At 35.5% G+C, this 26523-nt stretch overlaps 1 protein-coding gene across 4 annotated transcripts in view; it reads right to left on the minus strand.

Moving 5' to 3' along the window:
* The window catches only part of LOC136030461 (zinc finger protein 180-like), a 138393-nt gene that overhangs the window by 48925 nt on the left and 62945 nt on the right, over positions 1-26523 (minus strand). For 2 of the 4 annotated variants that reach the window (XM_065709467.1, XM_065709466.1), the window contains exon 1: positions 1131-11291. The exons of the other annotated variants lie outside the window; for them this stretch is intronic. The gene's annotated coding sequence lies outside the window, so the exon portion shown is untranslated. Of the gene's footprint in view, positions 1-1130; positions 11292-26523 lie in introns of those variants that run through there. 4 annotated transcript variants of the gene reach the window in all.

Raw genomic sequence — 26523 nt, forward strand, 5'->3', positions numbered from 1 at the left:
TCAGGGATTCCTCAAAGTATATTTTCTTGTACCACTGGTGGCACTTTAAATTTCCAGGAGGATTGAACCCCCTCTGAGCATTACTTTGGCAACAATTGTTGGTGTAGATCCATCCAATCTTGGTAGTATATTCCTCAAATACCCTGATTTATGGTCATATACTAGGAAGGATGGCTTGTGGCTAGATGGTGATTGAAGTAGTAGGCCCGTTTTTGTGACTACTACTCTCAGGGTCACTACGAGAAAGCTTTCACCACTATCCAATTTCAGAGCCATACTTGAGAACTGTCGTTTTCGTAAGTTTCAATATTTTAACATTAGTTTTTAAACTTATCTGTCTAATCTTCCTAAGTCATTTCAACATAGAAAAAGAGCACCTTCGTTGAAAGACCCCTGGCCATGCTACATTTTACATGTTCTCAGCATCCGCAATCTTTACTATGCGTGTGTATGTGTGGGTGGAGGTTTGAAATTAGATACAAATAAGCTTTTTTCAAATCCAAGAAGGGGGATTTTCTTGTATTTTAATGATTTTTTTAATGTTTAAAGAAAAAACAAGTCATCTGGCAAAAACAAAAAAATTCCACATTTTTGTAAATAGGAGCCCGAAACTGCTAAAGTGGGGTTCTCTAATACGCTGAATGTGATGGTGTGATTTTGGTTAAGATATTATGATGTTTGGGGGGTGCTTTCACCTATTTTCCAAAATAAGGAAAATTTTCTCAGGCTTGTAGCTTTTGATGGGTAAGATTAAATTTGATGAAATTTATATATTTAAAATTACATTGAAATCCAATTCTTTCGATGTATCTATTAGTACCTGAATTCTGTTTTTCCGCAAATCTTTAACTTTTGCCGGGGCTATAATACCAAGGAAATAAAAACTCTAGGATAGCCTATTGATTTATCGTGGTTTATACCCTTCAACTGTAGTTTTTTAGGCCCAATTTTGAAGGAAAGGGAGAAAGTCACTTCTGTGCATGGTTAGCATCTATCTCACTGTTTATTTCCCGTAGCCTTTTTCTGCCAAGTCTTGAGGATTCCAGAAATATATAAATAACTCTGAATAGTATATGAATATATAAATGACTGTATATATAAATGACTGTTTAATGGCTTTACGTACTTACTTATGGTGGGAAACCGGCATCAAGGATCTTTGAGACCAATTTGGACCATGAAGTGCGGTCTGCTGCCAGTTTCTTTGTAAGTGGAAGCCATTGGGTTGTCCATCTATGACCAAGAATTCTAAACATCGCAATAGGTTCAAGAACTGATTTAACCAAGTTGTATCAGTTTTTCTCTGTCCTCCTAGGTGTCTCTTTCACGAGCTGGGGAACCCAGCTAGAAGGATTTAGTGTGGCCAGTACTCTGTTGGCCTCCGTAAAACATGGCCCAACGATTTCAATTGACACTACTTGATGGTTATGGCAATGCATATCTTGATACCATAAGGCCACCATTATAATAAACTACTAAAAACTAACTGCAACACCAAGGCAGCTGAGGCTAACACAGCTACACATACTCCTCCTCCATCCTAATAAATTCAAAGCCTCCCTCTAAACACTCTCTGAGGACGTTCCCATTGCTTGAAATATTTTTAAGACACCCTCCCACCCAAACCGTGGACCATCTGCTCTCTGTTTAGCCTTAGACGGTTGCCACAAAAAGGAAAATCTTCGGTAAGCTGTCATTCAACATCCACAGAACCTGCCCTACCTTTATTCCCCATAGTCCTAGAAGGGGAATTGAACTACACTTTCCGTATAGCCTGCTGATTTAAAATACTGTCCAATTAGAACAAATATGGTAGAATATGCTTAACTAGATATTTGCAACATCCCCTCGTTCACAGTCCCTTAGTTTCTTAGCCTCTTTTGAAGTCTCTTTTAAAATATGGAAATACATTAAAGAAAAATTGTACTTCTTACTTCCGAATTCTCAAAAGCACCCTTGACAACTTTCTCTTCGGATCCATTAGCTATGTGAGAGACTTCCGAATATTTTGTGAAATGTTTAGATAAGATAAAAAGTAAAATCCTTATCTTTAACCTTTCTCTCTTAACAAAGAATTTCAACGACTTTGTTTAGTGCCTAAATTAAAAAAAAAAAGTTTTGTAAGGTTTAATGTCCAAAAAAATAAGGTTTTTAGTATGAAATTATAGAACAAAGAAGAAACTTGAAACGAACAAAAATTATTCCTTCGTAGATTCCGCAGTAAATATCTACACAACTAGTTTGAAGATGGTGTTTTTTTTAATTTGAATTAAGTTTGATCTTCAAAATAATAATAAATTAAATATGCATAAATAACTGACTCATAGGACGGGCAAAGTTTAATAATTTCGAAAAAAATATTTTGGAAATTCGTTCAGACACTCTTAGAATTAAATACTTTTTGTACCTGTATAAAATACTTTGTTTTTCGAAAACAAACTGGAAAACTAAAAATATCAAGAACCTGGCAAAATAATTTTGATTTTTTCTTATCTATTACAAAAATGTCGCTTCACATGTCACTTGAATTGTCACTTTTTGCCAACTTCCAAGAAAAGTCTGAATTTTATTAATATCATCCTTTTTTAAGAATCTATTCTAGTACCAAGGTCTTCTAACAAGCAAACAAGAGCATAAAACATCTCAAATAGCCTTCGGTTAGCATTTTTGTCATGTTGATTCGTCAGTTTTTGCATTTTTTTTTTTTTTTTGATTTTGCAAATTTTCGGTCTTATAACTTGTTTTTCTTTCTTTTTACTACTGATAGCGATTATAGAAATATTTAGATTATCAAACTGCCACTTTTACCATTGTTCTCAAAAAGATAAAATTCCTGTTGAGAGAAGTAGTGGGACAAAGAGGATAGAGATACTTGAGAGCCATTACTTACGAATAGGGTGTCGATTTGATGTTTCAATTCCTGGGTCTTTTTAGCAGAGATACGTAGCGGCCATGCTGCCGTGGGTAGAGATCTGTGGGCCTCGTATTACCAAGAAAATCTAAATATTTCCTCTGTCTCATAACACTTTGTAATTAATTCTTTTTTACTTTTGATATTTCAGGGATGGTGGAGGGCGAAAACCCAGGCCTGATCCTTTTGTGAGGCACCCATAGGATATTTTAGAATAAATCAAATATTGCGTTCACGTCAAAAAATTAAAATATACACTGGGAATTGTTTGATACCTTTCTATTATCCTATCCACTATGCTTATCTCCTTTCTGCTAGCAAAAGACTTATTTTACTTCTACTAGCTATAATTTTCTTGTTAGTGGCTTTGCACTTCCTTGGTGTCAAGTAGCCTACAAACCACATTCTTGATAGTCTTTAATTCGCCACTCGGTTTTTTTTTATTTTAAAGCAGCAAAATTTTAGGAAATGCTTTAGTTTAAGATAATTGATAGAACCATCTTCATCATGGTTCTAGCGATAGCTGCAACCTGGGAAAGTGTAACCTAATTCTAGTAACCAAAAATTTAAAAACCCGTTTTGCAAAAAAACCTGTCTAGTGAAAAAATATTGCTATTTATGGCTGATTCAGGAGTTGTAACTATTATTAAAATTAACAGTAAAACTTGATTACGAGAAAAAATTATAGGAATTTCGTAAAAAAGAACCTGAAACCCCTCAAAAATAGCGCGACATTTAAAGGACAGTGTGCCATTGGAATTACCAACGTCTATAATCCCAGAAAGAAGAATTTAAGTGCCCCTTCCCTCCTTAACAGCAACAAAAATCACCTTTTTGAATGGGAAACACTAGCTGTGCATGTTACCCAACCCTCATTCAACTCAACCCCAGATAACTCATTCCCTCTTTAACTAAAAACTTTTTTTTTAGTTTTTATGCTGATGATGAACACTTTATATGTGTTCGAAATATCCAATCACATAATTGTATATCTGTTCACTGTCAATTAAAAGGTTTAATCCCTATTTTGAATTGTTTTACTTTCGTCATGGAAAGGCAGTGTGGTCTTCGAAGTTATCTACATCAAAATAGATGGTGAAACCACAGGTAAAATAAAAAGGGCATTGAAAGACAATATCACCAGGGAATATAATAATGAATTGATGGAAAACATAGCACCGGCAAATGTTACTAGTACAATTGATCATTTAACAATAGATAAATTCTATGAACCTAATAATATCAATGATGAAATTTATGGTGAGATTGTTAAAATTTGTCTATGATCCCAAATGGAATAGGAGTCGTGTCAAGAGAGAAGATAAGGAATTATGTTATGGCATTAATTTGAAGCATTCATGTTTTGAGATGATATTCTGCATGTCATTATTTAAATGAAAATATTTTATTCCAGTATTTTGTTATGTTACTATTATTTTTAGGGTACGCTAGAAACTACAACACTTAGAATTTTTATTCAAAATTCGGAGATGCAACAAACGTAATTTTTAGAAACAAAGTTATTACTTTCAGGCTCATAGGAGATCAACTAGAGTCTGAGATAGGTTAACCTGGGGTTTTTACCGAGGTCTGTGAGGGATGAGCAAATTTTTTTCCAACATTCACATGCAGAGACTGGCATACGGACGGTCTTGCCCACTGACACAGAGAGTGAGAGAGGTAAAAACATACATAAACATAGAAAGTCAGAAACAAAGACACAGACATAAGCAAACAGACCATCAGACACATAGGCAGAGAAAGGGAGAGAGAGAGAGAGAGAAGAAAAAAGATATAGAGAGAGGGAGGAAGTATACATACACCAGCCCATAAAGTAAGATCCACGGGCAAAGAGTGGGAAAAAGTGAGATAGAGAGAGAGAGAAAGAGAGAGAGTAAAAACACACACAACCATACAAAGTTAGAAACACCGGCTGAGAGAAACAGGCACAGAGAAAAAAAGAATCGAAGCCAAAACAAATACTAATGAAAACAAATCTTCATGAAAAAATATCTCAAATTAAAAATAGATTTAAGAAAAAATATCAGGAAAATAAAAACTCCTTGTGGGAAAAAACTTTTAAAAAAATAACACCTTGAAAGCCAAAAGCCCCTTAAAGAAAGAATGAGAAGACAAAACATATCTTAAAGAATTACGCAGCCTACCACGCGTGAGCTGTCCTCAGTTACAGCCTGTGATTCCCCACTTAACTAGAATCCCGTGAACTCCTTCACAACAAGTAACGCGAGATTACGTCGGTAGTAAATTTATCAGTTCACATGAGATTATATCATCCTCAACAGAGACAAGGCAATCCAAGGCAAAAACACCTGCATCTTCAATAAAATCAATAACCCCTGTGGAAAATATAACACATCAAAATAGGGATGAAACCTTTTAATTGACAGTGAAACAAAAGTAAATTTTTAAACTGAATATTTCGCATACATCATGCGAACTAAAACGCTGATGACTTTTACTGTTCAAAATATCCAGTTAAAATTTTATATTTGTTTCACTGTCAATTATAAGATTTCATCCCTATTTTGATCTGTTCTATTTTCGTCATAGATTGGTAGTTTGGTCTTCGAAGTTATTTAATAACACCTGCGTCTTGAAGGAATCGCTGCTAACCTTCTTCGTGAATAACGGTAAAGAAGAAAAGAGTAGCGGCTATGGGCCCGCTTGAATCAGAATTTCGACGCTACTAATGTGGAGTATGAAAGAATTAGAATGCCTGAATTTGACAAAACCTAAAAAAGAATTGGTTTGTTATTGGCTTTGGCCAATAACTATAATAATTAATATAACTATAATATAAAAAAAGATATCGTGAAAAACCTGAATAACTATGCCTTTGCAGATAAGTGACCCCTCTCCCCACAGCCCCTAGAGAAAATCTATGGAATATATCAATCGTTTACGTATGGTATATGCTACTGAAAATATGCTTATATTTTTTGGGTGGGGATTGGGGTGAATTTTCAGGGGAAATTTTACTCTTGGGGAATTTGCCTGGATTCCTATGCAAAATTCATCGAAATTATTTTAAAAATGATCAAAAAATAAATAAAAAACAAGTTTTTCAACTGAAAGTATGGAGCAACATTAAAACTTAAACGAACAGAAATTATTACGCATATGAGAAGGTTGCTCCCTCCTCAACACCTCTTTGGTGTTGGTCCCTCCTTAAACTTTAGCTCTTTGTGCTATAGTTTGAATTTTGTCCCAACTCTTTAAGGCGACTTCTGAAACATAAGGTTCATTTCATTAGAACAATAAGAATCTTTTTTAAAAGTAAAGAAAACAAACTTTAAAGAAAAACTTTAGCGCGAAGAGCAAGGTTTTGAGGAGAGGGCGACCCATTCATATACGTAACAATTCCCGTTCGTTTGAATTCCTATTGATGGTCTTTAATTTAAGTTGTAAAAGTTTTTTTTTATTTAATATTAGTAGGGGAGAATGTCCCTCTTTAAACTATAGCTCTTTGTGCTATAATTGGAATTTTGTCCCAATTCTTCAAGAACGACTCCTGAAACATAAGGCTCTTTTACTTAGAACAATAAGAATCTTTTTTAAAAGTAAAGAAATCAAACTTATTAAAAAACTTTAGTGCAAAGAGCAAAATGTAGAGGAGGGGGCAGCCCATTCATATGCGTGATAATTCCCGTTCGTTTGAATTCCTTATGTTGCTCATTAATTCCAGTTGTAAAGACTTTTTTTTATTTAATATCAGTAGGGGCGGATGCACTGCTCTGCAATATAGTGGCCACTGAAACTGGGAGGTGAGGGAATAGATTTGGGAATAGAATTGATTGGCTATCTCAAAATCTTAAATTAACATTAATTCATGCTTTTTCGAGCCAGAACTGTTTTTTGTGGCTGAAAATGGCAGAAAAGGTGATTTTGCTTGTTGAGATATCTTTTGCTGCTATAAAAAAAGGGGCTAGAATTTTCAGCTTCCATCAAACTGATCCTTCTTCTTGCATTTTATGGCCAATGGCTAGAAACGATTATCATTTTTCCCCCATTTTCAAATTCGTCGACTTTCTCAGGGCCGTAACTATTAATAAGAAATTCTAAACTAAATGGACTTTATTAACCTTAAATAAGCATAAAAAATAATTTTTTCGATGTGAATGTTCTTGTCAAAATTACTACTGTTTATAGTTTTGGTTACTATTGAAGTTTTATTTAAAGTTTTTATTGCTGTTTTTTTCGCCACGAACTAGTACTTGTTCAAAACTAATAAAACCAAACGGTTCGTGATAACGAACTGTAAATAAGGAACGACATGACTCAATAGTAACTGAAACTCTGAAAGAATGCAATTTCAACACCAATATATATATATATATAAAAATTGACTAATTATCCTGATTCCACATAAATAAGTTTCAATTAAGCTTAGTACTACTCATCAGAGGCTACGAGCCTGAAAAAAATTAGCCTGATTTTCAAAAAGGGGAAAACACTCTCTAAAACTTAAACAATCTTATTAAAATTCACAAAATCAGATTCAGTGCATCAGAAGGTCCTACTGTAGAAATTTGAAGCTCTTATCTGCGGAATATGAAATTTAACATTTTTTGCCAGATGAAAGATAACGGATGCGTGTTTATTTGCTTTGTTTTTGTTTTTCCCGGGGGTAATCGTATCGACCAAATGGTCTTAGAATAGTGAAGAAGGGCTTATTCGAACGGAAATCGAAAATTCTAGTGTTCTTTTTAGTTGACTAAAAATATAGGAGGGCTATTAGGCCCCCTCCATCACTCTTTGCCCCAAAATCGTCCAATTAAAATTTTGGGATAGCCTTTTTGTTTATCATAGTTTAAAGGCACAACAACTCCACCTTTGGAGATAACATGACCCCCAAAACTCCTGGGGAAAGGTCTTTAAGTTATAAAAATCCCCATCGTTTGCGTATAGTATTTGTTGTTGGGAATCTTACACTTTTCGGATGGGGACGAACTTTCTTCTATTTTTTTTTCCACGGGAAACATTGTCTATGAGAAGGACTTTCCAGAAAGTGAACTTTTTATGAGAGATTCTACACTGGAAATTTTTTCCAGAATTCCAATAAGCAATTCTTTTATATGCCTTGCTTTCTCTTTTCCAACTCAATTTTACACTTGGAGATGTTAAGGGTAATTTTTATTGTAAATTTTTCCAAGGATTGAATTGTCTAGAGGATGTTTCCATGGTTGTGTTTTTTTTTTCCTTGAAACTGGAACATGATTTTTTTTACATTACTTAAAAAATGATCAGAAATCAAATAAGATAGTGATGTTTCTCAACTGAAAGTAAAGAACAACATTAGATTATGTATATAAGGGTTTTCCTCTTCAGCACTTTGCTCTTTATGTTGAAGTTTGAATTGTGTCCCTATTTTCTAAGAACAACTCCTGAAACACAAGGTTTGTTTAACTAGAACAACAAAAAGCTTTTTTAAAAGTACTAAAATCTTCAGCGTGAGGAGCGAGGTGTTGAGGAGGGGGTAACCCCTGTCTTATACATAATTATTTCTATTCTTTTAAAGTTTTAATGTTGCTGCTCACTTCCAGCTGAAAAAACTTGTTTTCCTATTTAATCATAGGGGGTGCAATAAAGCTGCCTAATTAAAGAGCGATTTGAGCACCATGTGTTCTTCTGTTTTTATGGCAGTTGGTATCTTTCAAGTGACATATAGCGATCGCAAATTATGTCGGTCTGTCGGTCTGTCTGTTCCAGTTTTGCTACTTTAGGCTCTTCCAGGTAAGCTGGAACGATGAAATTTGGCAGGAGTATCAGGAACCAGACCACATTAAATTAGAAATTATCGTGTCCCAAATTTGACCATTTGAGGGGGGAAGTGGGGGGACGGTTAAATCGAAAAAATTAGAAAAATGAGGCATTTTTAACTTACGAACAGGTGATCAGATTTTAATGAAATTTGATGTTTGGAAGGATGTCGTGTCTCAGAGTTCTTATTTGAAATCCCGACCGGATCTGGTGACATTGGGGGGAGTTTGGGGAGGAACCTAAAATCTTGCAAAAGCCTTTGAGTGGAGGGATCGGGATTAAACTTGGTGGAAAAAATAAGCACAAGCTAGATACGTGATTGATATAACCGGATGTGACCCGCTCTCTTTGGGGGAGTTGGGGGGAGGGTTAAATCTAAAATATTAGAAAAAATGAGATATTTCTAACTTACGAAGGAGTGATCGGATCTTAATAAAATTTGATGTTTAGAAGGATATCGTGTCTCAGAGCTTTTATTCTAAATCCCGACTGGATCCGGTGACATTGGGGGGAGTTAAGGAGGACCTAAAATCTTGGAAAACACTTAGAGTGCAGGGATCGGGATGAAACTTGGTGGGGAAAAAATCACAAATCCTAGATACGTGACTCACATAAGCGCAGCGTATCTGCTCTCTTTGGGGGAGTAAGGGGGAGGGTTCATTCTGAAAAATTAGAAAAAATATGGTATTTTTAACTCACGAAGGAGTGATCGGATATTAATGAAATTTGATGTTTAGAAGGAAATCGTGTCTCAGCTTTTATTTTAAATCCTGACTGGATCCGGTGACATTGGGGGGACCTAAAATCTAGGAAAACGCTTAGAGTGGAGGGATCAGGATGAAACTTGGTGGGATAAATAATCACAAGTCCTAGATACGTGATTGATATACCTGCAACAGATCAGCTCTCTTTTGGGGATTTGGGGGGAGGGTTAATTCTGAAAAATTAGAAAAATTAGGTATTTTGAACTTACGAAGAGGTGATTGGATCTTAATGAAATTTCATATTCGGAAGGACCTCATAACTCAGATCTCTTATGTCAAATCCTGACCAGATCCTGTTTTATTGGGGGGGGGGGGCAGAAATCTTGGAAAACGCTTAGCCTATAGCGGAGAGATAAGGGTGAAACTTGGTGGGAAAAATAAGCACAAGTCCAAGATTCTGGACTGACATAACTGGGCCGGATCCGCTCTCTTTGGTTGAGTTGGGGGGTGGGGGGAATAATTCGGAAAAATTAGAATAAATTAGGTATTTGTAACTTACGAACGAGTGATCAGATCTTAATGAAATATGATATTTAGAAGGACCTTGTGCTTTAAAACTCTAGTTTTAAATGCCGACCAGATTTGTTGACATTGTGGGGAGCTGGAGGGGGAAACCGGAATTCTTGGAAAACAAGAAAATTTAAGTATCTTACGAATGGCTGATCGAATCTGGGATCTTAATGAAACTTGGTGTAAAGAGGAATCTTAAGTCTCAGATGTTCCATTTTTAATTTGAATTTTATTTGGGGACACAGAGGGTTGGAGGGGGGAAACAGAAAATCTTGGAAACCGGGAATATCGGAAAACGCCTAGAGTGGAGAGATCGAAGTGAAACTTCATGGGAAGAATAAGAACAATTTATAGATACGTGATTGACATAATCGGAACAGATCCGTTCTCTTGGCTGGGGGTTGTTAATTTGGAAAAATTAGAAAAATGGAAGTATTTTTAACTTAAGAGCAGGTGACCGGATCTTAACGGAATTTGACATTTAGAAGGAACTCATGTCTCAGAGCTTTTATTTCAAATCTCAAACGAGATCTGTTGACATTCGGGGGGGTCGGAGGGGGAAATCGGAAATCTTGGAAAACACTTATAAATGTCGTAGATAAGTGATTGAAGTAATCGGACTGGATCCACTCGCTTTGGGGGATTTACTTGGTGAAGTTCAGTGCTTTGGCCAGTTTGGTGCTTCTGGACGTGCTAGAACTATGAAAATTGATAGGCGAGTCAGGGAGCTGCACAAATTGACTTGATAAAGTCGTTTTCCCCGATTCAAACATCTGGGGGCTGAAGGGAGAGGAAAAATTAGAAAAATTGAGGCATTTTTAACTTACGAGTGGGTGATTGGATCTTAATGAATTTCTATATTTGGAAGGACCTCGTGACTCAGAGCTTTTATTTTAAATCCCGACCGGTATTAAGCCTCTGATTCTCCTTTTAAAGCTATCGATTGATTCTTAAAATTTTGCTAGAGCTCATACCATATGAGTTCTTGGCTCTTCCAACCTCGTCACAAGTGCCATATGAGCTTTTTGCTCTTTTTTGGTCATGCCAGGACACTTCGTATGGAAGGAGTTATCGTAAAAAATTTGGCAGGGACTCATTTAATTTGAGATAGAAAGGGCTAGTGCCTTTTTAATTGTCAAAAGTTGTTGGTGGCTAACCAGTCCTCTACACCCACTATTTCCTCAAACACATTCAATCAAAATTTTGAGATAACCATTTTGTTCACCATAGTTGCAAGGTCCGGATATTATATTTTTGAGGATGACAACTCCTCTAAAGCCCTCAGGGCAAGGGTTGTAATTTATGTCCTAGTGGGATATAAGGTCTTTATAGAAAGGGTGATCATATAAACTTCGGGGGGGGGGGGGGGGGCTCATTGGTTTGATTACCAGGAGTTCTTTTGTCTTTCCTAATAGTCAAAAGTGATTGGAGGGTAACAAGCTCCCCCTCCTCCATAATTTCCCAAAATACTTCCAATCAAAATTTTGAGATAGCCATTTTGTTCAGCGAAGCTTCAAAGGTCCAGTAATTTTGTCTTTGAAGATTACAACCCCCCCCCCCCCCCCCCGAGACCTCAGGAAAAGGTTGTCAGTTATGTTCTTAGGATATATAAGGTTTTTATGAAAAGAGTGGTTGCATACATGTTTGAGGGGGCTCACTAGATCGGAAATTGAAAGTTCTAGTGCACTTTTGAATAGTCGAAACTAATATGGGGTTAACCAGTCCTCCTGTTGCCAGTTATTTCCCTAAGCACGTCCAATCAAAATTTTGAGATAACCATTTTGTTAAGAATATTTGAAAGGTCCATTAATTATGTCTCTGGGGATGGTACTCCAATCACGCCTTTCAAGGAAAGGGCTATAAGTTATACTAGTTGCCTATTGTTAACATTTAAGGTTTTCATTGAATGGGCATTCGTATAAAATTCAAATTGGGCTCATTCAATTGGATATTATAAGTCCTAGTGTCCTTTTTACCCTTTTTAAGAGCCAAAACTTAAAGGAGGGTAACTATAACCCCTCGCATATTCTTTACCCCAAATAAAGAGGATGGAAATTTTGGCAAAAATTTTGTCCAAAATAGTCTAAAGATGATACAAAAAGGACTTCTGGGTTAAAATGCACCCTCAAAACACGGGGCAAAGGTTGTAAGTTATGCTTCAAAGACATACAAGGTTTGTAGGGAAAAGGTGGTTATATAAACTTTGGAGAGGGCTCATTTGAAAATCAAAAGTGAATTACCAGCAACAAGCGCCTCTCCCCTATTTAACGACCCTTATTTTCCAAAACAAACATACAATCAAAATTTTGTGATGTCTATTTTCTTCAGCATTGTTTAAAGATCCTGTAATGATCCTTTGAGGACATCAATTCCCTCACAGTCCCCAAAACAAGGTGAGTATAAGTAAGGCACTTCATTCACTGTTTACATATAGTAAATGTTATTGAGAATGGTATGCATGTTTGACATTTACATTCCAAAACCACAAAGGTGTTCATCTGAGCCTTTTAAAGAAGTTTGAGGAGAGTGTTGAACTATATCAAAAGACATTATATGTAGAGGGGCTGTCAAAAAAATATAAGTCTATCATGACTGAGTATATTAATTTGGAACTTTCAGGAGATTTAAGGGAGATGGTCAATTGACCAAAAGCAATGTTTGTACGCTACTATTACTCCTACAACTACCACCACTACTACTGCTTCCACTACTACTGCTACAACCACATTATTACATTTAAAATATTGAGGAAAAAATTGACAAATCAAAAAACACTATGCGCATGCACATAATCAATAGAGTGTATAATAAGTAGTGCAATAGCATTGCCGAAGTAAAGAGTGATTCGGGCATAATATATTATTTTATTTTATTTATATAGACCAAGGCACTTTGCATAGAATAAATTGTCGTCGAAGCTTCGAAAGGGGCACATTTGATTGAAAAATTACAGAGCTAGTGCCCTTTCTAATAATCAAAAGTGATTGGAAAGCAGCCAGCCCCCCACCCCAAACGCCAATCATTTCCCCAAACTATCAAAATTTTGAGATACCCATCTTTTTTCAGCGTAGCTGTAAGGTCTAAAAATTATTTAATGAAAGATGAAAACCCCCCAACAGTCTTAGGACAAAGGTTGTGGGTATATATCTGGGACATAAGGCTTGGGGGTATATCTGGTTTTTATAGAGAGGCTCGTATAAACCTCGGAGGGGGCTCTTTCAAATGGTAGTCAGAAGTTCTAATGCCTGTATAAGAGTCAAAGTAGCCGGAGTGAAGCTTCTCCCCCCCCCCCCCAAACACGTTGTTTTTCCCTGAAGTGCATCTGACTGAAATCTTGAGATAGCCATTTTTTTAAAATAGTAGTCCGAAGATCGCAGGCAGCGTAATTGTGCTGCCTAAGCAAAGTGTGATGTAGGCAAAATGTACTATTTACTAATTTTTTAGTAATAGTAAATTTTATTTTCTAAGGCAATTCCCTCTATATGAAGTTCCCTGCTTTAAAAAACAAAAAGAAAAAATAAATAGTACATAATGCCCACACTGCTCTTTTCTTAGGCAACGCTATCGCGCTGGCTACGATACGCTCTTTTGACAATGTGCATGTACAGAGCGTCTTTAGGTTTAGTTCAAATTACCCTCCAATTTTTTGAATTTAGTACTGTGAGTGTAGCAGTTAAAGTGAAAGTTCTTGAAAGTTCCAAATTAACATGCTCAGTCATTCCTGAATTAAAATTTTTTGAGAGGTTGTATACACATAACGTGTTTTGATTTAGTTCAATACTTGCCTTAACCTTCTCTGAAAGACTCCGCTGAATGTCCTTTGTCTTTTTGGAAAGCCAAGAACAAACATGTACACCTTTCTTAGTAACACATACTATACAAACAGTGAATTGCCTAACTTACACCCTGTTTTCTAGAGGATGTGAGGGGCTTGACGTCCCCAAAGTCATAATTACAGGATCTTTCATGAATATTGAAGAAAAACATAACGATGGTCATGGGAGGGGATGGGGCTGGTTGCCCTCAAGCCACTTTTGTCTCTTTAAAAGAGCACTATAACTTCCAATTTTCAATCAAATGAACCCTATCCACAGTTTAAACGACAACTCATTCCATAAAAACCTTATATGCCATCGGGACACAATTTACAACCCTTGTCCCCTGGTTCTTAGAGGCTATTTCAACCCTGAAGGCCTTTTTGTGTCATCTTTAGATTATTTTGAACAAAATAGCAATCTCAAAATTCTTGTCAGATACATTTGGAAAAAAAAAGACGTCGGGTGGGGCTAGTTGCCCTCCTATCACTTTTAATTTTTAAAAAGGACGCTAGGACTTCCGGTTTCCAATTGAATGTTGGACACCAAAAGTTCACTCTTTCCGTAAGAACCTTAAATATTAACAGTGGGCAACAAACACAACTTATAATCTTATGTCCTGAGGACCGTTGAGGGGGAAGGAGGGTTGCCATCCTCAAAGACTTCTGTACTTGTCTTTTAAAATATGATTAGAAAAATAACTATCTTAAAATTTTGATCCGATCTATTTGGGGAAATGAGGGCCGAAAGGGTGGGAGTTTGCCTTAAAATCTCTTTCAACTATTAAAAATGACATTAGAACTTTCAATTTCCAAGCTAGTCAGCCCCTTCGAAGTTTGTGCAACCACTTTTTCCTTAAAATCTTATATGATCAGGGGAATAACTTAAAATCGTTGCCTGGGGGCTCTGGGGGAAGGGGGTTCATCTTAAAAGACATGGTTACTGGACCTTTCAAATATGATGAAAAAAAATGGATTTTTTAAATTTTTAAGATTGAATAAATTTAGGAAAATGGCGGGAATGGGGGTGGAAGTTACCCTGCAATCTCTTTCGACTATCAACAAGAGCAACAGATCTTATAATTTCCAATTGAATCAGCCCCTTTTGTTTTTTATGGCAGCTCCTTATATTCGAAGTGTCTAATAATTTGTACGAATAATTTGTATTCATACTCAGTTTTTATTTTGCTCCTTACTTTTAGTCAATTGCTTTAATTAAATATTAAGCTATCATGCTACTTTTCCCTATCATGCTATGAAGTAATGTTGCCTCTGGAAACACATGTGTTGTATGGGCTGGTAACTATGCCTAAAGTTGAAAACTATCAAAACCTAGGATAAGCGGTATTTTCTGAAGTGGTCGATAGTGCAACGAATCTCGCGACTAAAAGCCTTAGGGATTCAAGATTCCATTGCGGCTTTTTTGTCACCAATTCACAAAATTTTTGGGGAGGGGTATTTATTTGAATTTCATAACTGAAGATACTAATAAAGGTATTTTCAAAATATAGGGAGAAGGGGGACAAGGCCACTTCTAAGATTTTTGTTGGGGGAAGGGAGTCAAAAACAAAACTTAAAAAAACACATTGAGAATTTGTTTATATACATTTTTATTTTACTGTTTGCGAGTCAGACAAAATTTTTAGGAGGAATCTCCAAACTCAATATCCACCCTTCTAAATGTTGCCAAGGGAGTATATTTTTTTTTCAATTTTTCAGTGAAAAAATTTTCAGTGTGAATCTAGTGGGGACAGTTGCCCTCCTCTCCTTTGGTCGATACTCTTGTTGGAACACGTTATGGGGATTGAACCTTTACCCCGTCCTTGTGCACACATGCTTTAAATATTATATTCAGAATCGTAAACAGTGCCTGGCCCCTGATAGTTTCGTCTTCAGAGGTCAATACATTGATTAGGCCTTTGTCAATAGGTTTTTGTGTCATAAAGTAAATATGCAAACAAGGATTCAGGCTCTTCATTACACAGTATGCATGGAACGTAATTGAAATAAAAAACTTGAGTCATTACTTGGCTGGAGATTAATATTGTTAGAATGTTTTAAGTAAACCATCAAAGCAAGTTATTGGACGGATAAGACTAAAGGTCGAATGGTTGGCTCGCATTTCAGAAAAATGAGCATCTTCTTAGTTTAAGGAATTCTGAAAAATAGTTGTAGTTTTGAAAGGGATATCCATTGTATAGAAAGTTTTCTCGTTGATTAAATTTTTGTTTTACTTACAGGCAGGGCCTTATCCAGAATTTTTCAGGAGAAGAAAGGTTACGAAATGATTTTTTCAGGGTGTTTTACAAAAAAAATTAAAAAACACATAAGAAATTTGTTTATATTCATTTTTTTATGTTTTTAAGAGTCGGACCAATATATAGTTTTTTGGGGTGGAGGGGGGGTCAAAACTCCTCCCCTAATACAGCTCTGCTTGCATGGGTATCAATTTTGGGGAAGGAGAAGTCCCCTCATCCTAGATACCCTTGATTTTAAAAGTTACCGTTCTGGGGCTTTTGAATATACCTGATTTTTGTGTTTTATTGAGAAAAAAACAGCAGATAAGCAAAAATTACTCAGTAACATAAAAAAATATATTGCCCCCATCCTAATACATCTTGAAAATTGGTGCCCTCATTACTCGCTTTTTGTTTAGACGTTTATATCGACCCTAAAAAAACAAGTTTTCGACTGAAAGTAAGGACCAACATTAAAACTTGAAACCAACAGAATGTCATTTATATGAAGTAGACTACCCCTGCCTCGCCCCTCGCTCTTAATGCTAAAGTCTTATTTTTTTCTGAAAACACTTCCCACTCAAACTCGTTAGCCCTTAAGTTAGAACATACTTTCATAAAGAATAGTAGTAAATTCTTTAGAATTGAAGGCAAAATTTAGCCTGAAGAGGAAGGGTTGGGGATGGGGTAGTCCTCCACATTTATGAAATAATTTCTATTGTAATAAGTTTTCATGTTTTTCCTTATTTTCAGTCGATTTTTTAAATTAAATTGCTAGCCATTTTTCAAATAATCCAGCCATTCATCTCTACCACCACCACCCTATAAAATCTAGCTAAAATACAAAACTCCACATTTTTGCAGTTGGGAGCTCGAGCCCTTCACAGTAGTGATCTCTGAGACGCTGAGTTTCATGTTGCGATTTGCATTATAATACTTTGACTTTTGCGATACCCCCCCCCCTTCTTGGAAATAAGGGATATTTTCTCAGGTTAATAGCTTTTGGTAGGTAAGATTAAACTTGATGAATTTTATATATTTGGAATCAAAATGCAAAGCCTATTCTTCTTATCTATTTATTTTTATCAAAATTCCGTCTTTTAGAGTTTCGGTTACTATTGGGCCGAGTCAATCCTTATTAACAGCTTGTTACTCTAAACTGCTTGAACTGGAGATGAGAACAACCATGAAGCATCTAACATGATTAAGTGACCAAATCAAAGAGTGGTCACGGGGGGGGGGAGTATCAACCAAGTAAATATGAAATATTGATTCAGGATGTGGTTAAATTTTTTTGGGGGAGGGTGTCTTATTTCCAGGAAAGAACACAAAATACAAGTTGGTATTCCGAAAATAATAGAGCTTTCGATAAGCTGTTTTAGAATTTCATTAGGTATTGTTTAGGCCTGGAGGCCAGCCTTCCAATAATTCCCTACCTCTTCAACGGCTTACGACAGAAAGTAAGGAAAACCGATTGGAGATGTAAGTCAAGTTCGTCCAGGAGATTAATAACAAAAGTGATCTAGCTTTACTTAACAAGGACATAATCTTTAAACCTAATTCAGGTCATAATTTATTTTTAACGCGTTTTTTTTTGCCTAACGTTGGACGGATATAAAAAAAAATTGCCAGGACCAATAAGCATATTTGTCTGCACTTTATAATTAGCCTAGGTTCTGTATAACAAGGCCCATGTACGCTAACAGTTGCCTGCTCTTGAATTTTTCTCTCCCTCTAGATATTAAATAAAAAAAACTAGTTTTTTTTAAAAGGTTTTTTTTTAAGGAGTGATATTAAAACTTAAAATGAACAGAAATTACTCCGTATATGAAAGGGGTTTTTCCTCCTCAACGCCTCTCTCTTTGCGCTAAAGTTTGACTCTTTCTCTTAACTCTACTTCTTAAAAGAGTAAAAAAAAACTTCAGTGTAAAGAGCAGGGCGTTGAGGAGGAAAAGCCCCTTTCACATACGGAGTAATTTCTGTTCGTTTTAAGTTTAAATGTCGCTCCATACTTTCATTTAAAAAACTTGTTTTTTTATTTATTTTCTGGACGTTTTTTAATTAATGCATGTTTTGATCTTGGCTCTCCGCACATAAATAATTAAAACGAAATTTGCATATTATTATTTTTTTTGGCTAAATGACTTTCTCATAATTTTAATCTGAAGATTTTGAAAAAAAAGGAGAGAGGGAGGAAGACTAGTTGCCCTCCAATTTTTTGATTACCTAATAAGGCAACTAGAACTTTTAATTTTTTTACAAATATTTTCATTAGTAAAAAAATATACGTAATTTACGAATTAACTTACGTAACGAACTTCTATATTCGTATGTTTTTATTGCGTATACGAGGGAGTTCACCCCTCGTCAATACCTCGCTCTTTACACTAAAGCTTAAATTCTGTCCCAATTCCTTAGGAATGACCCTTGAATCACAAAGGCCGTAGAATAAATAGTTGAAATTACTAAAAATACTTTTACGTAAAGAGCGAGGTATTACGATGAGGTAAACCCCTCATATGCGCAATAATGTCTGCTCGTTTTAAGTTTTAATGGTGCTCCTCACTTTCAGTAGAAAAAACTCTTCATATTTATTTTTTCATTGTGTTTTTTAAATAATGCTAAAAAATCCTGCGCCCCCTTCATTGAAAGGGTCTTCCCTCATGAGAAGTTTTTCCATGGAAAGATCCTCCCACGTAACCCTCCCTCCACATCAACTCTCCCTCCCAAACCAAAAAATCCCCCTGAAAACGTCCGTACACTTCCCAGTAACCATTACTATTATTTTAGGTTCGCAAAGTTCCTGCTGTGATGCCCCTTGTGGACGAGAAATACTTATATGATTGATAAACACAGGATTGCAGACCCCAGTATCGTGGTAAACCGGTTGATTTCTAATTTCCAGGCAAAATGGAACCACCCCTGGCTTAAACATTTCTACAGTTCCTGATTATGTATTTTCCATGTTGTGTTTTAAATTTCTCTCCGGTTTTTTTTTTCTCTTTTTTTTCTTTTTCTATTTTTTTCCATTATACTCCGTTTTGTTCCATGTGAAAAATAAGGGTAATAAATATTTTATTGTTATTATTATTATTATTCCTATATGTAAACACGGGTAAAAGTTTGCAACTTGCAATCCCTCCCACGGGGACCTGAGGGGGAGTAAGTCGTCCCCAAAGATATAGTTATTAGATTTTTCGACTTTGGTGAATAAAATGGCTATCTCAGAATTTTGATCCTGTGACTTTGGGGAAAAATGAGCGTCGGAGGGGGCCTAGGTGCCCTCCAATTTTTTGGGTCACTTAAAAAGGGTACTAGATTTTTTTTAATTTCCGTTGGAATGAACCCTCTCGTGACATTCTAGGATCACTGGGTCGATACGATCACCCCTGGGGAAAAAAAACAAACAAAAAACAAAAAAAAACACGCATCCGTGATTTGGTTAGATTGAGCCCTCTTGCAACATTCTAGCACAACTGGGTCGATACGATCACCCCTGGGGAGAGAAAAAAAAAAACAACAAATAAACACGCATCCGTGATCTGCCTTCTGGCAAAAATACGGAATTCCACATTTTTGTAGATAGGAGCTTGAAACTTCTACTGTAGGGTTCTCTGATACGCTGAATCTGATGCTGTAACTTTCGTTAAGATTCTATGACTTTTAGGGGGTGTTTCCCCCTATTTTCTAAAATAACGCAAATTTTCTCAGGCTCGTAACTTTTGATGCGTAAGACTAAACTTGATGAAATTTATATATTTAAAATCAGCATTAAAACACAATTCCTTTGCTGTAGCTATAGGTATCAAAATTCCCTTTTTAGAGTTTTGGTTTCTATTGAGCCGGGTCGCTTCTTACTACAGTTCGTTACCACAAACTTTGATAGTGGTGAAAGCTTTCTCATAGTGACCGTGAGAGTACTAGTCACAAAAAAGGGGCCTACTGCATCATTCACAATCTACCCACTATCCATCCTCCCTAGTATATGACCATAAATCAGGGTATTTGAGGAATGTACTACCAAGATTGGACGGAGCTATGCCAGCAATTACTGCTAAAGTAATGCCCAAGGGGGATTCAATCCTCCTGGATATTTAAAGTGCCGCCAGTGGCGCAAGAAAATATACCCTGAGGACACCCTGAAGATCAAAAGTTACATTCTCTAATGGCTGGTCAGAGGAGGTGATTCTCACCTCTTTTTAAGGGTTTTCAGAATGGATAAGTAAATTGGTGGAAACATTAACACTGCCAAGGAAAAATCTAAGTAAGGAGTGACGAAGGTCGACAGTAAACGTAACTTCAAAAGCAGAACTTTGATAACAATACTAACATAAAAAGAATTTTATTTTCATACTGATTCCAAACATATAAAATTTATTAAATTTAACATTACCTATCAATTTGACGAGCCAGAGAAAATTTGCCTTATTTTCTAAAAAGGGGATACACTGACAAAAAAGCAATCCCTCTTAATGAAAGTCACACCTTCAGATTCATTATATCCGAGAACCCTACTGTAGTTTCAAGCTCTATTTATAAAAATATAGAATTTTGCTTCTTTTTTTTGTTATAAAGAAGATCATACATGCGTGTTTATTTTTTTGAATTATTCTTTTTGGTTGCTATGGCTGCTGTTTTTTTCTTCAGAGTAATAACATCAAACCAGTGATTTTAACAGGTTCATTTGATAAAAAAAAAAAAAATCAAATTCCTATTGTCCTTTTTAAATGGTCATAATAATCGGAGTACAATTAACCCCCCCCCCTCCTTGCCCATTTTCCCCAAAGATGCCTGATCAAATTTTTCGATAGCCATTCTGTTCAACAAAGTTGGAATGCCAAAATAACTATGTCTTTGAAGATGACTAGACCCCCATAGCTCCTGGGAAAGGGCTGTAAGTTGTGCAATTTGCACATTGTTCACATATAGTATTATTTGCTGGAAAATATATAGATTTTGTTGGAGGGGGGGGGGTACTTTTTACTTGGGGACCTTCCACAGGGAGAAGATTCCGCAGGAAAGTGTCCAGAGGAAATTTTACGCAGATAGAGGAAAGGGAGGATAGCAGCATTAAAACTTAAAGCAAAAAACATTATTTTGTATATGAGAGGAGGGGCTTCCTCTTCCTCAACGCTCCCTCTTTACACTAAAGTTTGACTTTTTATCACAATTCTATATGAAAGGTTACTTGACGCAACTTCTGGTGAATTTGAATGAGAAGTATTTTCAAAGAATTTTAATACTGTATCGTAAAGGGTGAGGGCTGACGAAGGACGAGCCCCCTCATATATGGAATAGTTTCTGCTCGTTTTAAGTTTTAGTGTCGTTCCTTACTTCCAGATGAAAAGACTCGTTTTTGTTTTATGTTTTATTACTTCTGGAAGAAAAATGTAATTAATGCGAAATGTTGATTTTGCAAATCCATTCTTTTGTGCATCTGGGCATGAATAATATTGCAAGTATATTCAAACTTAAGGTAATGAAATTGGGTCATAAAAAAGCATTTATTATTCACCTCACTAAATGATTTTTGGAATTTTTCCCTTATTTTTTAGCAATAAACTTAAAAAGATTAGAAATTAGAGTTGGTTGCAAAAAGGGAATATTTCAAAACATCAAATTAATGATGATTTGAGGTATGCCTAAGCACACGGAGACAGGATTAGGGGGTTTCTCTTAAAGATTAATCCTAAGGATATTCCTCTTCTAAGATAAAATTTAAAAATAGTGAGATTTAATTACATCCTTTCCTAATCATACACATTGAAAGTGCCCACATGATTCCACTTCAAGTTTTTCAGTTTTCTTAGGGGATAAGTGCTCGAAAACAAATTTAGCTTTAGATATACTTATCTTGGGCCGTATTATCACGATTTCAATTGTTCAAATAAGAATTAAGTGTTTATATCTGAATTCGATTTGCATTTCTTGATAAAAAAATTTGAATGAGTGTTCTGAAATTGCCTGAAATTTGGTCTCAGTGTCTCTTCGGCACTGGGTGAAAAAAACTGGGTGAAACTGGGTGAAATTAGAAAAAAAAAAACAATATTAAAAAGAACCTTTTACTGAAACGATTAAAAATTGGGCTTTATACCTTGGCCTTAGCCTCAAAAATAACGTTTAAACTTCAGAATCTCAAAATCCAAACAATCCTGAGTAGAAAATCTATATGTCACTTCAAACGTGTCTTAAAATGTAGTGAATAGTCAATTCCAATCCCCAATTGTGATCCAATTAATCTTCCGATTGCTAGTAAAAAAAAAAAAAAAAAGAAAAAACCGTAACTGGGTCATTAACTTGGTACCCTGTGATTTTCCTCTTTCTTCCTCCACTTTCCATCTTGTGGGCCTTCACGATGCACAACAATCCTCCGAATTCGCTTCAAAACAATTCTGCTATTTTCCTAATTTTTCAATTATATGAACATTCGTTATTTATGAATTTTTATTAAACTGTGTAATGTAATTGTGTAATGAAAATGCTAAAAATTGCATTATTAGGCCATTAGTTTCCCTTTTGGGAAGGTTTCTGAACCATTTTGTGGGAGGAAACACGTTTTTTCAGCTATAAGAAAAAGCAGATTATGAGGACACCGTTTCTCTATTTCACTTATTTTTCTGTTTTTCCAATTGTTCTTATGTAATTTGTTAAGAAATTTTCACGAAAAAAAAGTTTTTCACCTGAAAGTAAGGAGCAACATTAAAGCCTAAGACGAACAGAAATTATTGTGTATATGAAGGGGTTGTCCCCTCCTCAGTACCTTACTCTTTGTGCCAAAGTTTGCCTTTTTTCCAAAAATTTAAGAATAACTATTAGAATAATAAGCTTTTTTTGAAAGTTCTAGATAAAACTTATTCGTAAAAAGCCAGGTATTGAGAAAAGGCAAACTCCCTTGTTCACTTAACAATTCCTTTGAGTTTCCAATTTTAATATTGCTCTCCACTTTCAGTTAAAAAACTCTTTTCTTTATTTATCATAGTTATTTTTAAATTTCATTTCTGATCATGTTTTAAATAGTGTCCTTAATCTGGCTCCCCTTCCTCGGAAAATTCCTTTCCTCCATTAAAATTCCTCAATGTAAAGATCTTCCCATGCAATTTCCCTACAAGAACAATACCCCTCAAATAATATCTGCACACTGTAACCCGTACTATATTTAAACAATAGACAAAGTTCACAGCTTGCAGCCCTTCTCAGGGAATTATGGGGGGCCCAGTCATCCTCAAAGGCATGGTTACTAGGTCTTTCGTCTATGCTGAACAAAACATCTACTAACAAAATAGGTGACTTTGGGGAAAAGGGACACGGAAGGGGGCTAGGTGCCCTCCTATATTTTTGGTGACTTAAAAAGGGCACTGAAACTTTTTATTTCCGACTAAATGAGCCCTCTTCTGACCCTCTACGATCACTGGTCCGATACAATTACCTCTGAGGAAAAAAAAATAGAATAAAAAATAAACACGTATCTGTTGTCATCCTTCTGGCAAAAATGTAAAATTCCAAATATTTGTATATAAAAGCTTGAAACCTCAACAGTAGAGCTCTCGGGTTTTTTTGCATCAGATGGTTTTATGGTTTGAGACCAATTGATAGTTCGGGGCTATTTTCCCCCCATTATCCCTTTACCTTTTTACCCCCTTCATTTATTCTATCTTCAGAAATTGGGCAAATTTTCTTCGGCTCATAACTTTTTATGTCTAAAACTAAACTTCATTATTTTTATATATTTTGGAATATCTTATCACACATGTCACATTTGGATGGTTTTTCTCCAGTATGAGTTCTCTGATGTGTATATAAACTATATCTGAAAGAAAAACATTTCTTACATATATCACATTGGAAAGGTTTTTCTCCAATGTGAGTTCTTTGATGGTTAGATAGGGTCAATTTTTGACCGAATGTTTTATTGCATTTGAGGCATTTGAAAGGTTTTTCTCCAGTATGAGTTCTCTGATGACGAATTAAACGAGAATGATGATGACGATTTTTATTAAGTGATTAAACTTTTACAAGTATTTCACTGCTAAATGTCTACAAACTAACACTACAAAGAAAGAAAACAATTTAATAAATGAAACTAATAAATACTACAATCAAAGGCAGCAATCAGGTATTAAAAACGAGAATTTGTAGCAAAACAACGTTATTTTCTAGTATGAATTCTTTGATGATCAGATTGGTGGGATTTTTGATTAAATGCTTTCTGACACGTAAAACACTTGAAAGGTTTTTCTCCGGTGTGAATTCTTTGATCTGAAGATAGGTGAGATTTCCAACCGATTGTTTTGTAGCATGTGTCGCATTTGAAAAAGTTCTTCTCCAGTATGACTCTTCGATGATAAGTTAGGTGGGATTGTTGGCAGAATATTTTATTCACACTGGAGAACAACCTTATAGATGTGATGTAAAACACTTGTAAGGTTTTTCTCCGGTGTGAATTCTTTGATGTGAAGATAGGTGAGATTTCCAACCGATTGTTTTATCAGATGTTTCGCATTTGAAATGTTCTTCTCCAGTATGACTTTTCGATGATAAGTTAGGTGGGATTTTTGGCAGAACATTTTAATCACACTGGAGAAAAACCTTTCAAATGTCACATGTGTGATAAAATGTCACATTTGAAAAGTCTTCCTCCAGTATGCGTTCTTTGATGAAGAACTGAACGAGAATTTGTAGGAAAACATTTCTTGCACATATCACATCCGAAAGGTTTTTGCAAAGTGTGGCTTCTTGGGTTATCTGCAAGGAGGAGAACTGAAATAATGTTAAGTTCACTCAACATAAATTACTTTTTATTGAAAACTCAATTCAGCTTTTAACAATTAACCTTAGTTAGTCACTAAATATATAGTTTTAATGAATCTTGCCTTCGGGGTCAAATTTTAAGGGGCAATTTGAGGTATTATTATCGTGATTCAACGAATCCTTCATTTATTCTTTTTGCATAAAGAGCAGAACAAGGTATTATTGGCAAATATATCCTCAATTTTAAAACTTTAAAATTGTAATGTAATTGAAATTCTTTAGTATGAGGTTGTGCATGTGTTTACTTAAATACCGTTTTAAATATCTTTTAAGATCTTCCCACGTATTGCCCCTACCATAAAAATCTCCCCCTATAATAATATCTGTATACTATAACCCATAATATATGAAAACAATAGGCAAAGTTTACAGCTTGCAGCCCTTCTCAGTGAATTGTGTGGGGGTCCAGTCACCCTCAAAGGCATGGTTACTAGGTCTTTCGTTTATGCTGAACAAAATAGCTACCAAAAAAATAGGTGACTTTTGAGAAAACGGGTACGGAAGGGGGCTAAGTGCCCTCAAATATTTTTGGTGACTTAAAAAGGGCACTGGAACTTTTTATTTCCTACTAAATGAGCCCTCTTCCGACCCTCTAGGATCACTGGTTCGATACAATTACCTCTGAGGAAAAAAAACAAAAGAAAAAAAATAAACATGTATCCGTTGTCATCCTTCTGGCAAAAATGCAAAATTCTAAATATTTGTATATAAAAGCTTGAAACCTCAACAGTAAAGCTCTCTGATATTCTGAATCTGATGGTTTGATTTTCATTAAAACACTTGATATTTTGGAGCTATTTTCCCTACTTTTTCAAAAATTGGGCATATTTTCTTCGGCTTGTAACTTTTGATGACTAACACTAAACTTCATGATTTTATATATTTTGAAATGTCGCACATGTCACATTTGGATGGTTTTTCTCCAGTAGGACTTCTCTGATTTGTATATAAACTATATCTGAAAGAAAAACATTTCTTACATATTTCACATTGGAAACATTTGTCGCATTTGAAAGATTTTTCTCCGGTATGAGTCCTCTGATGAAGAATTAAACGAGAATGATGATGATCATGTTTTTTTTTTCCTTTTAAGTGATTAAACCTTTACAAGTATTTCACTGCAAAATGTCTACAAACTAACACTACAAAGAAAGAAAAAAAACGCTAGAATGGATGAAACTAATAAATGCTACAATCAAAGGCAACAATCAGGTATAAAAAACGAGAATTTGTAGCAAAACAATGTTATTCTGTAGCATGAATTCTTTGATGAGCAGCTAAGTGGGATTTTTGACGAAATGCTTCCTGACATGTAAAACACTTGAAAGGCTTTTTTCCGGTGTGAATTCTTTGATGTGAAGATAGGACGGATTTCCAACCGAATGTTTTATCGCACGTGTTGCATTGGAAAAGTTTTTCTCCAGTGTGACTTTTTCGATGATAAGTTAGTTGGGATTATTGGCAGAATTTTTTATCACATATGTCACATTTGAATGGTTTTTCTCCAGTATGAGTTCTCTGATGTTGATATAGGTTCGATTTTCGATGGAATTTTTTTTCGCATACGTCACATTTGAAACGTTTATTTTTAGTATGAGTTCTTTCATGTTTAGATAGATTCGATTTCTCCCTGAACGTTTTCTCGCATATTTCACATTGGAAAGGTTTTTCCCCAATATGAGTTCTTTGATGAATAGA

The sequence above is a fragment of the Artemia franciscana genome, chromosome 8, assembly GCF_032884065.1.
Source record: "Artemia franciscana chromosome 8, ASM3288406v1, whole genome shotgun sequence".
Taxonomy (NCBI): Eukaryota; Metazoa; Arthropoda; class Branchiopoda; order Anostraca; family Artemiidae; genus Artemia; species Artemia franciscana.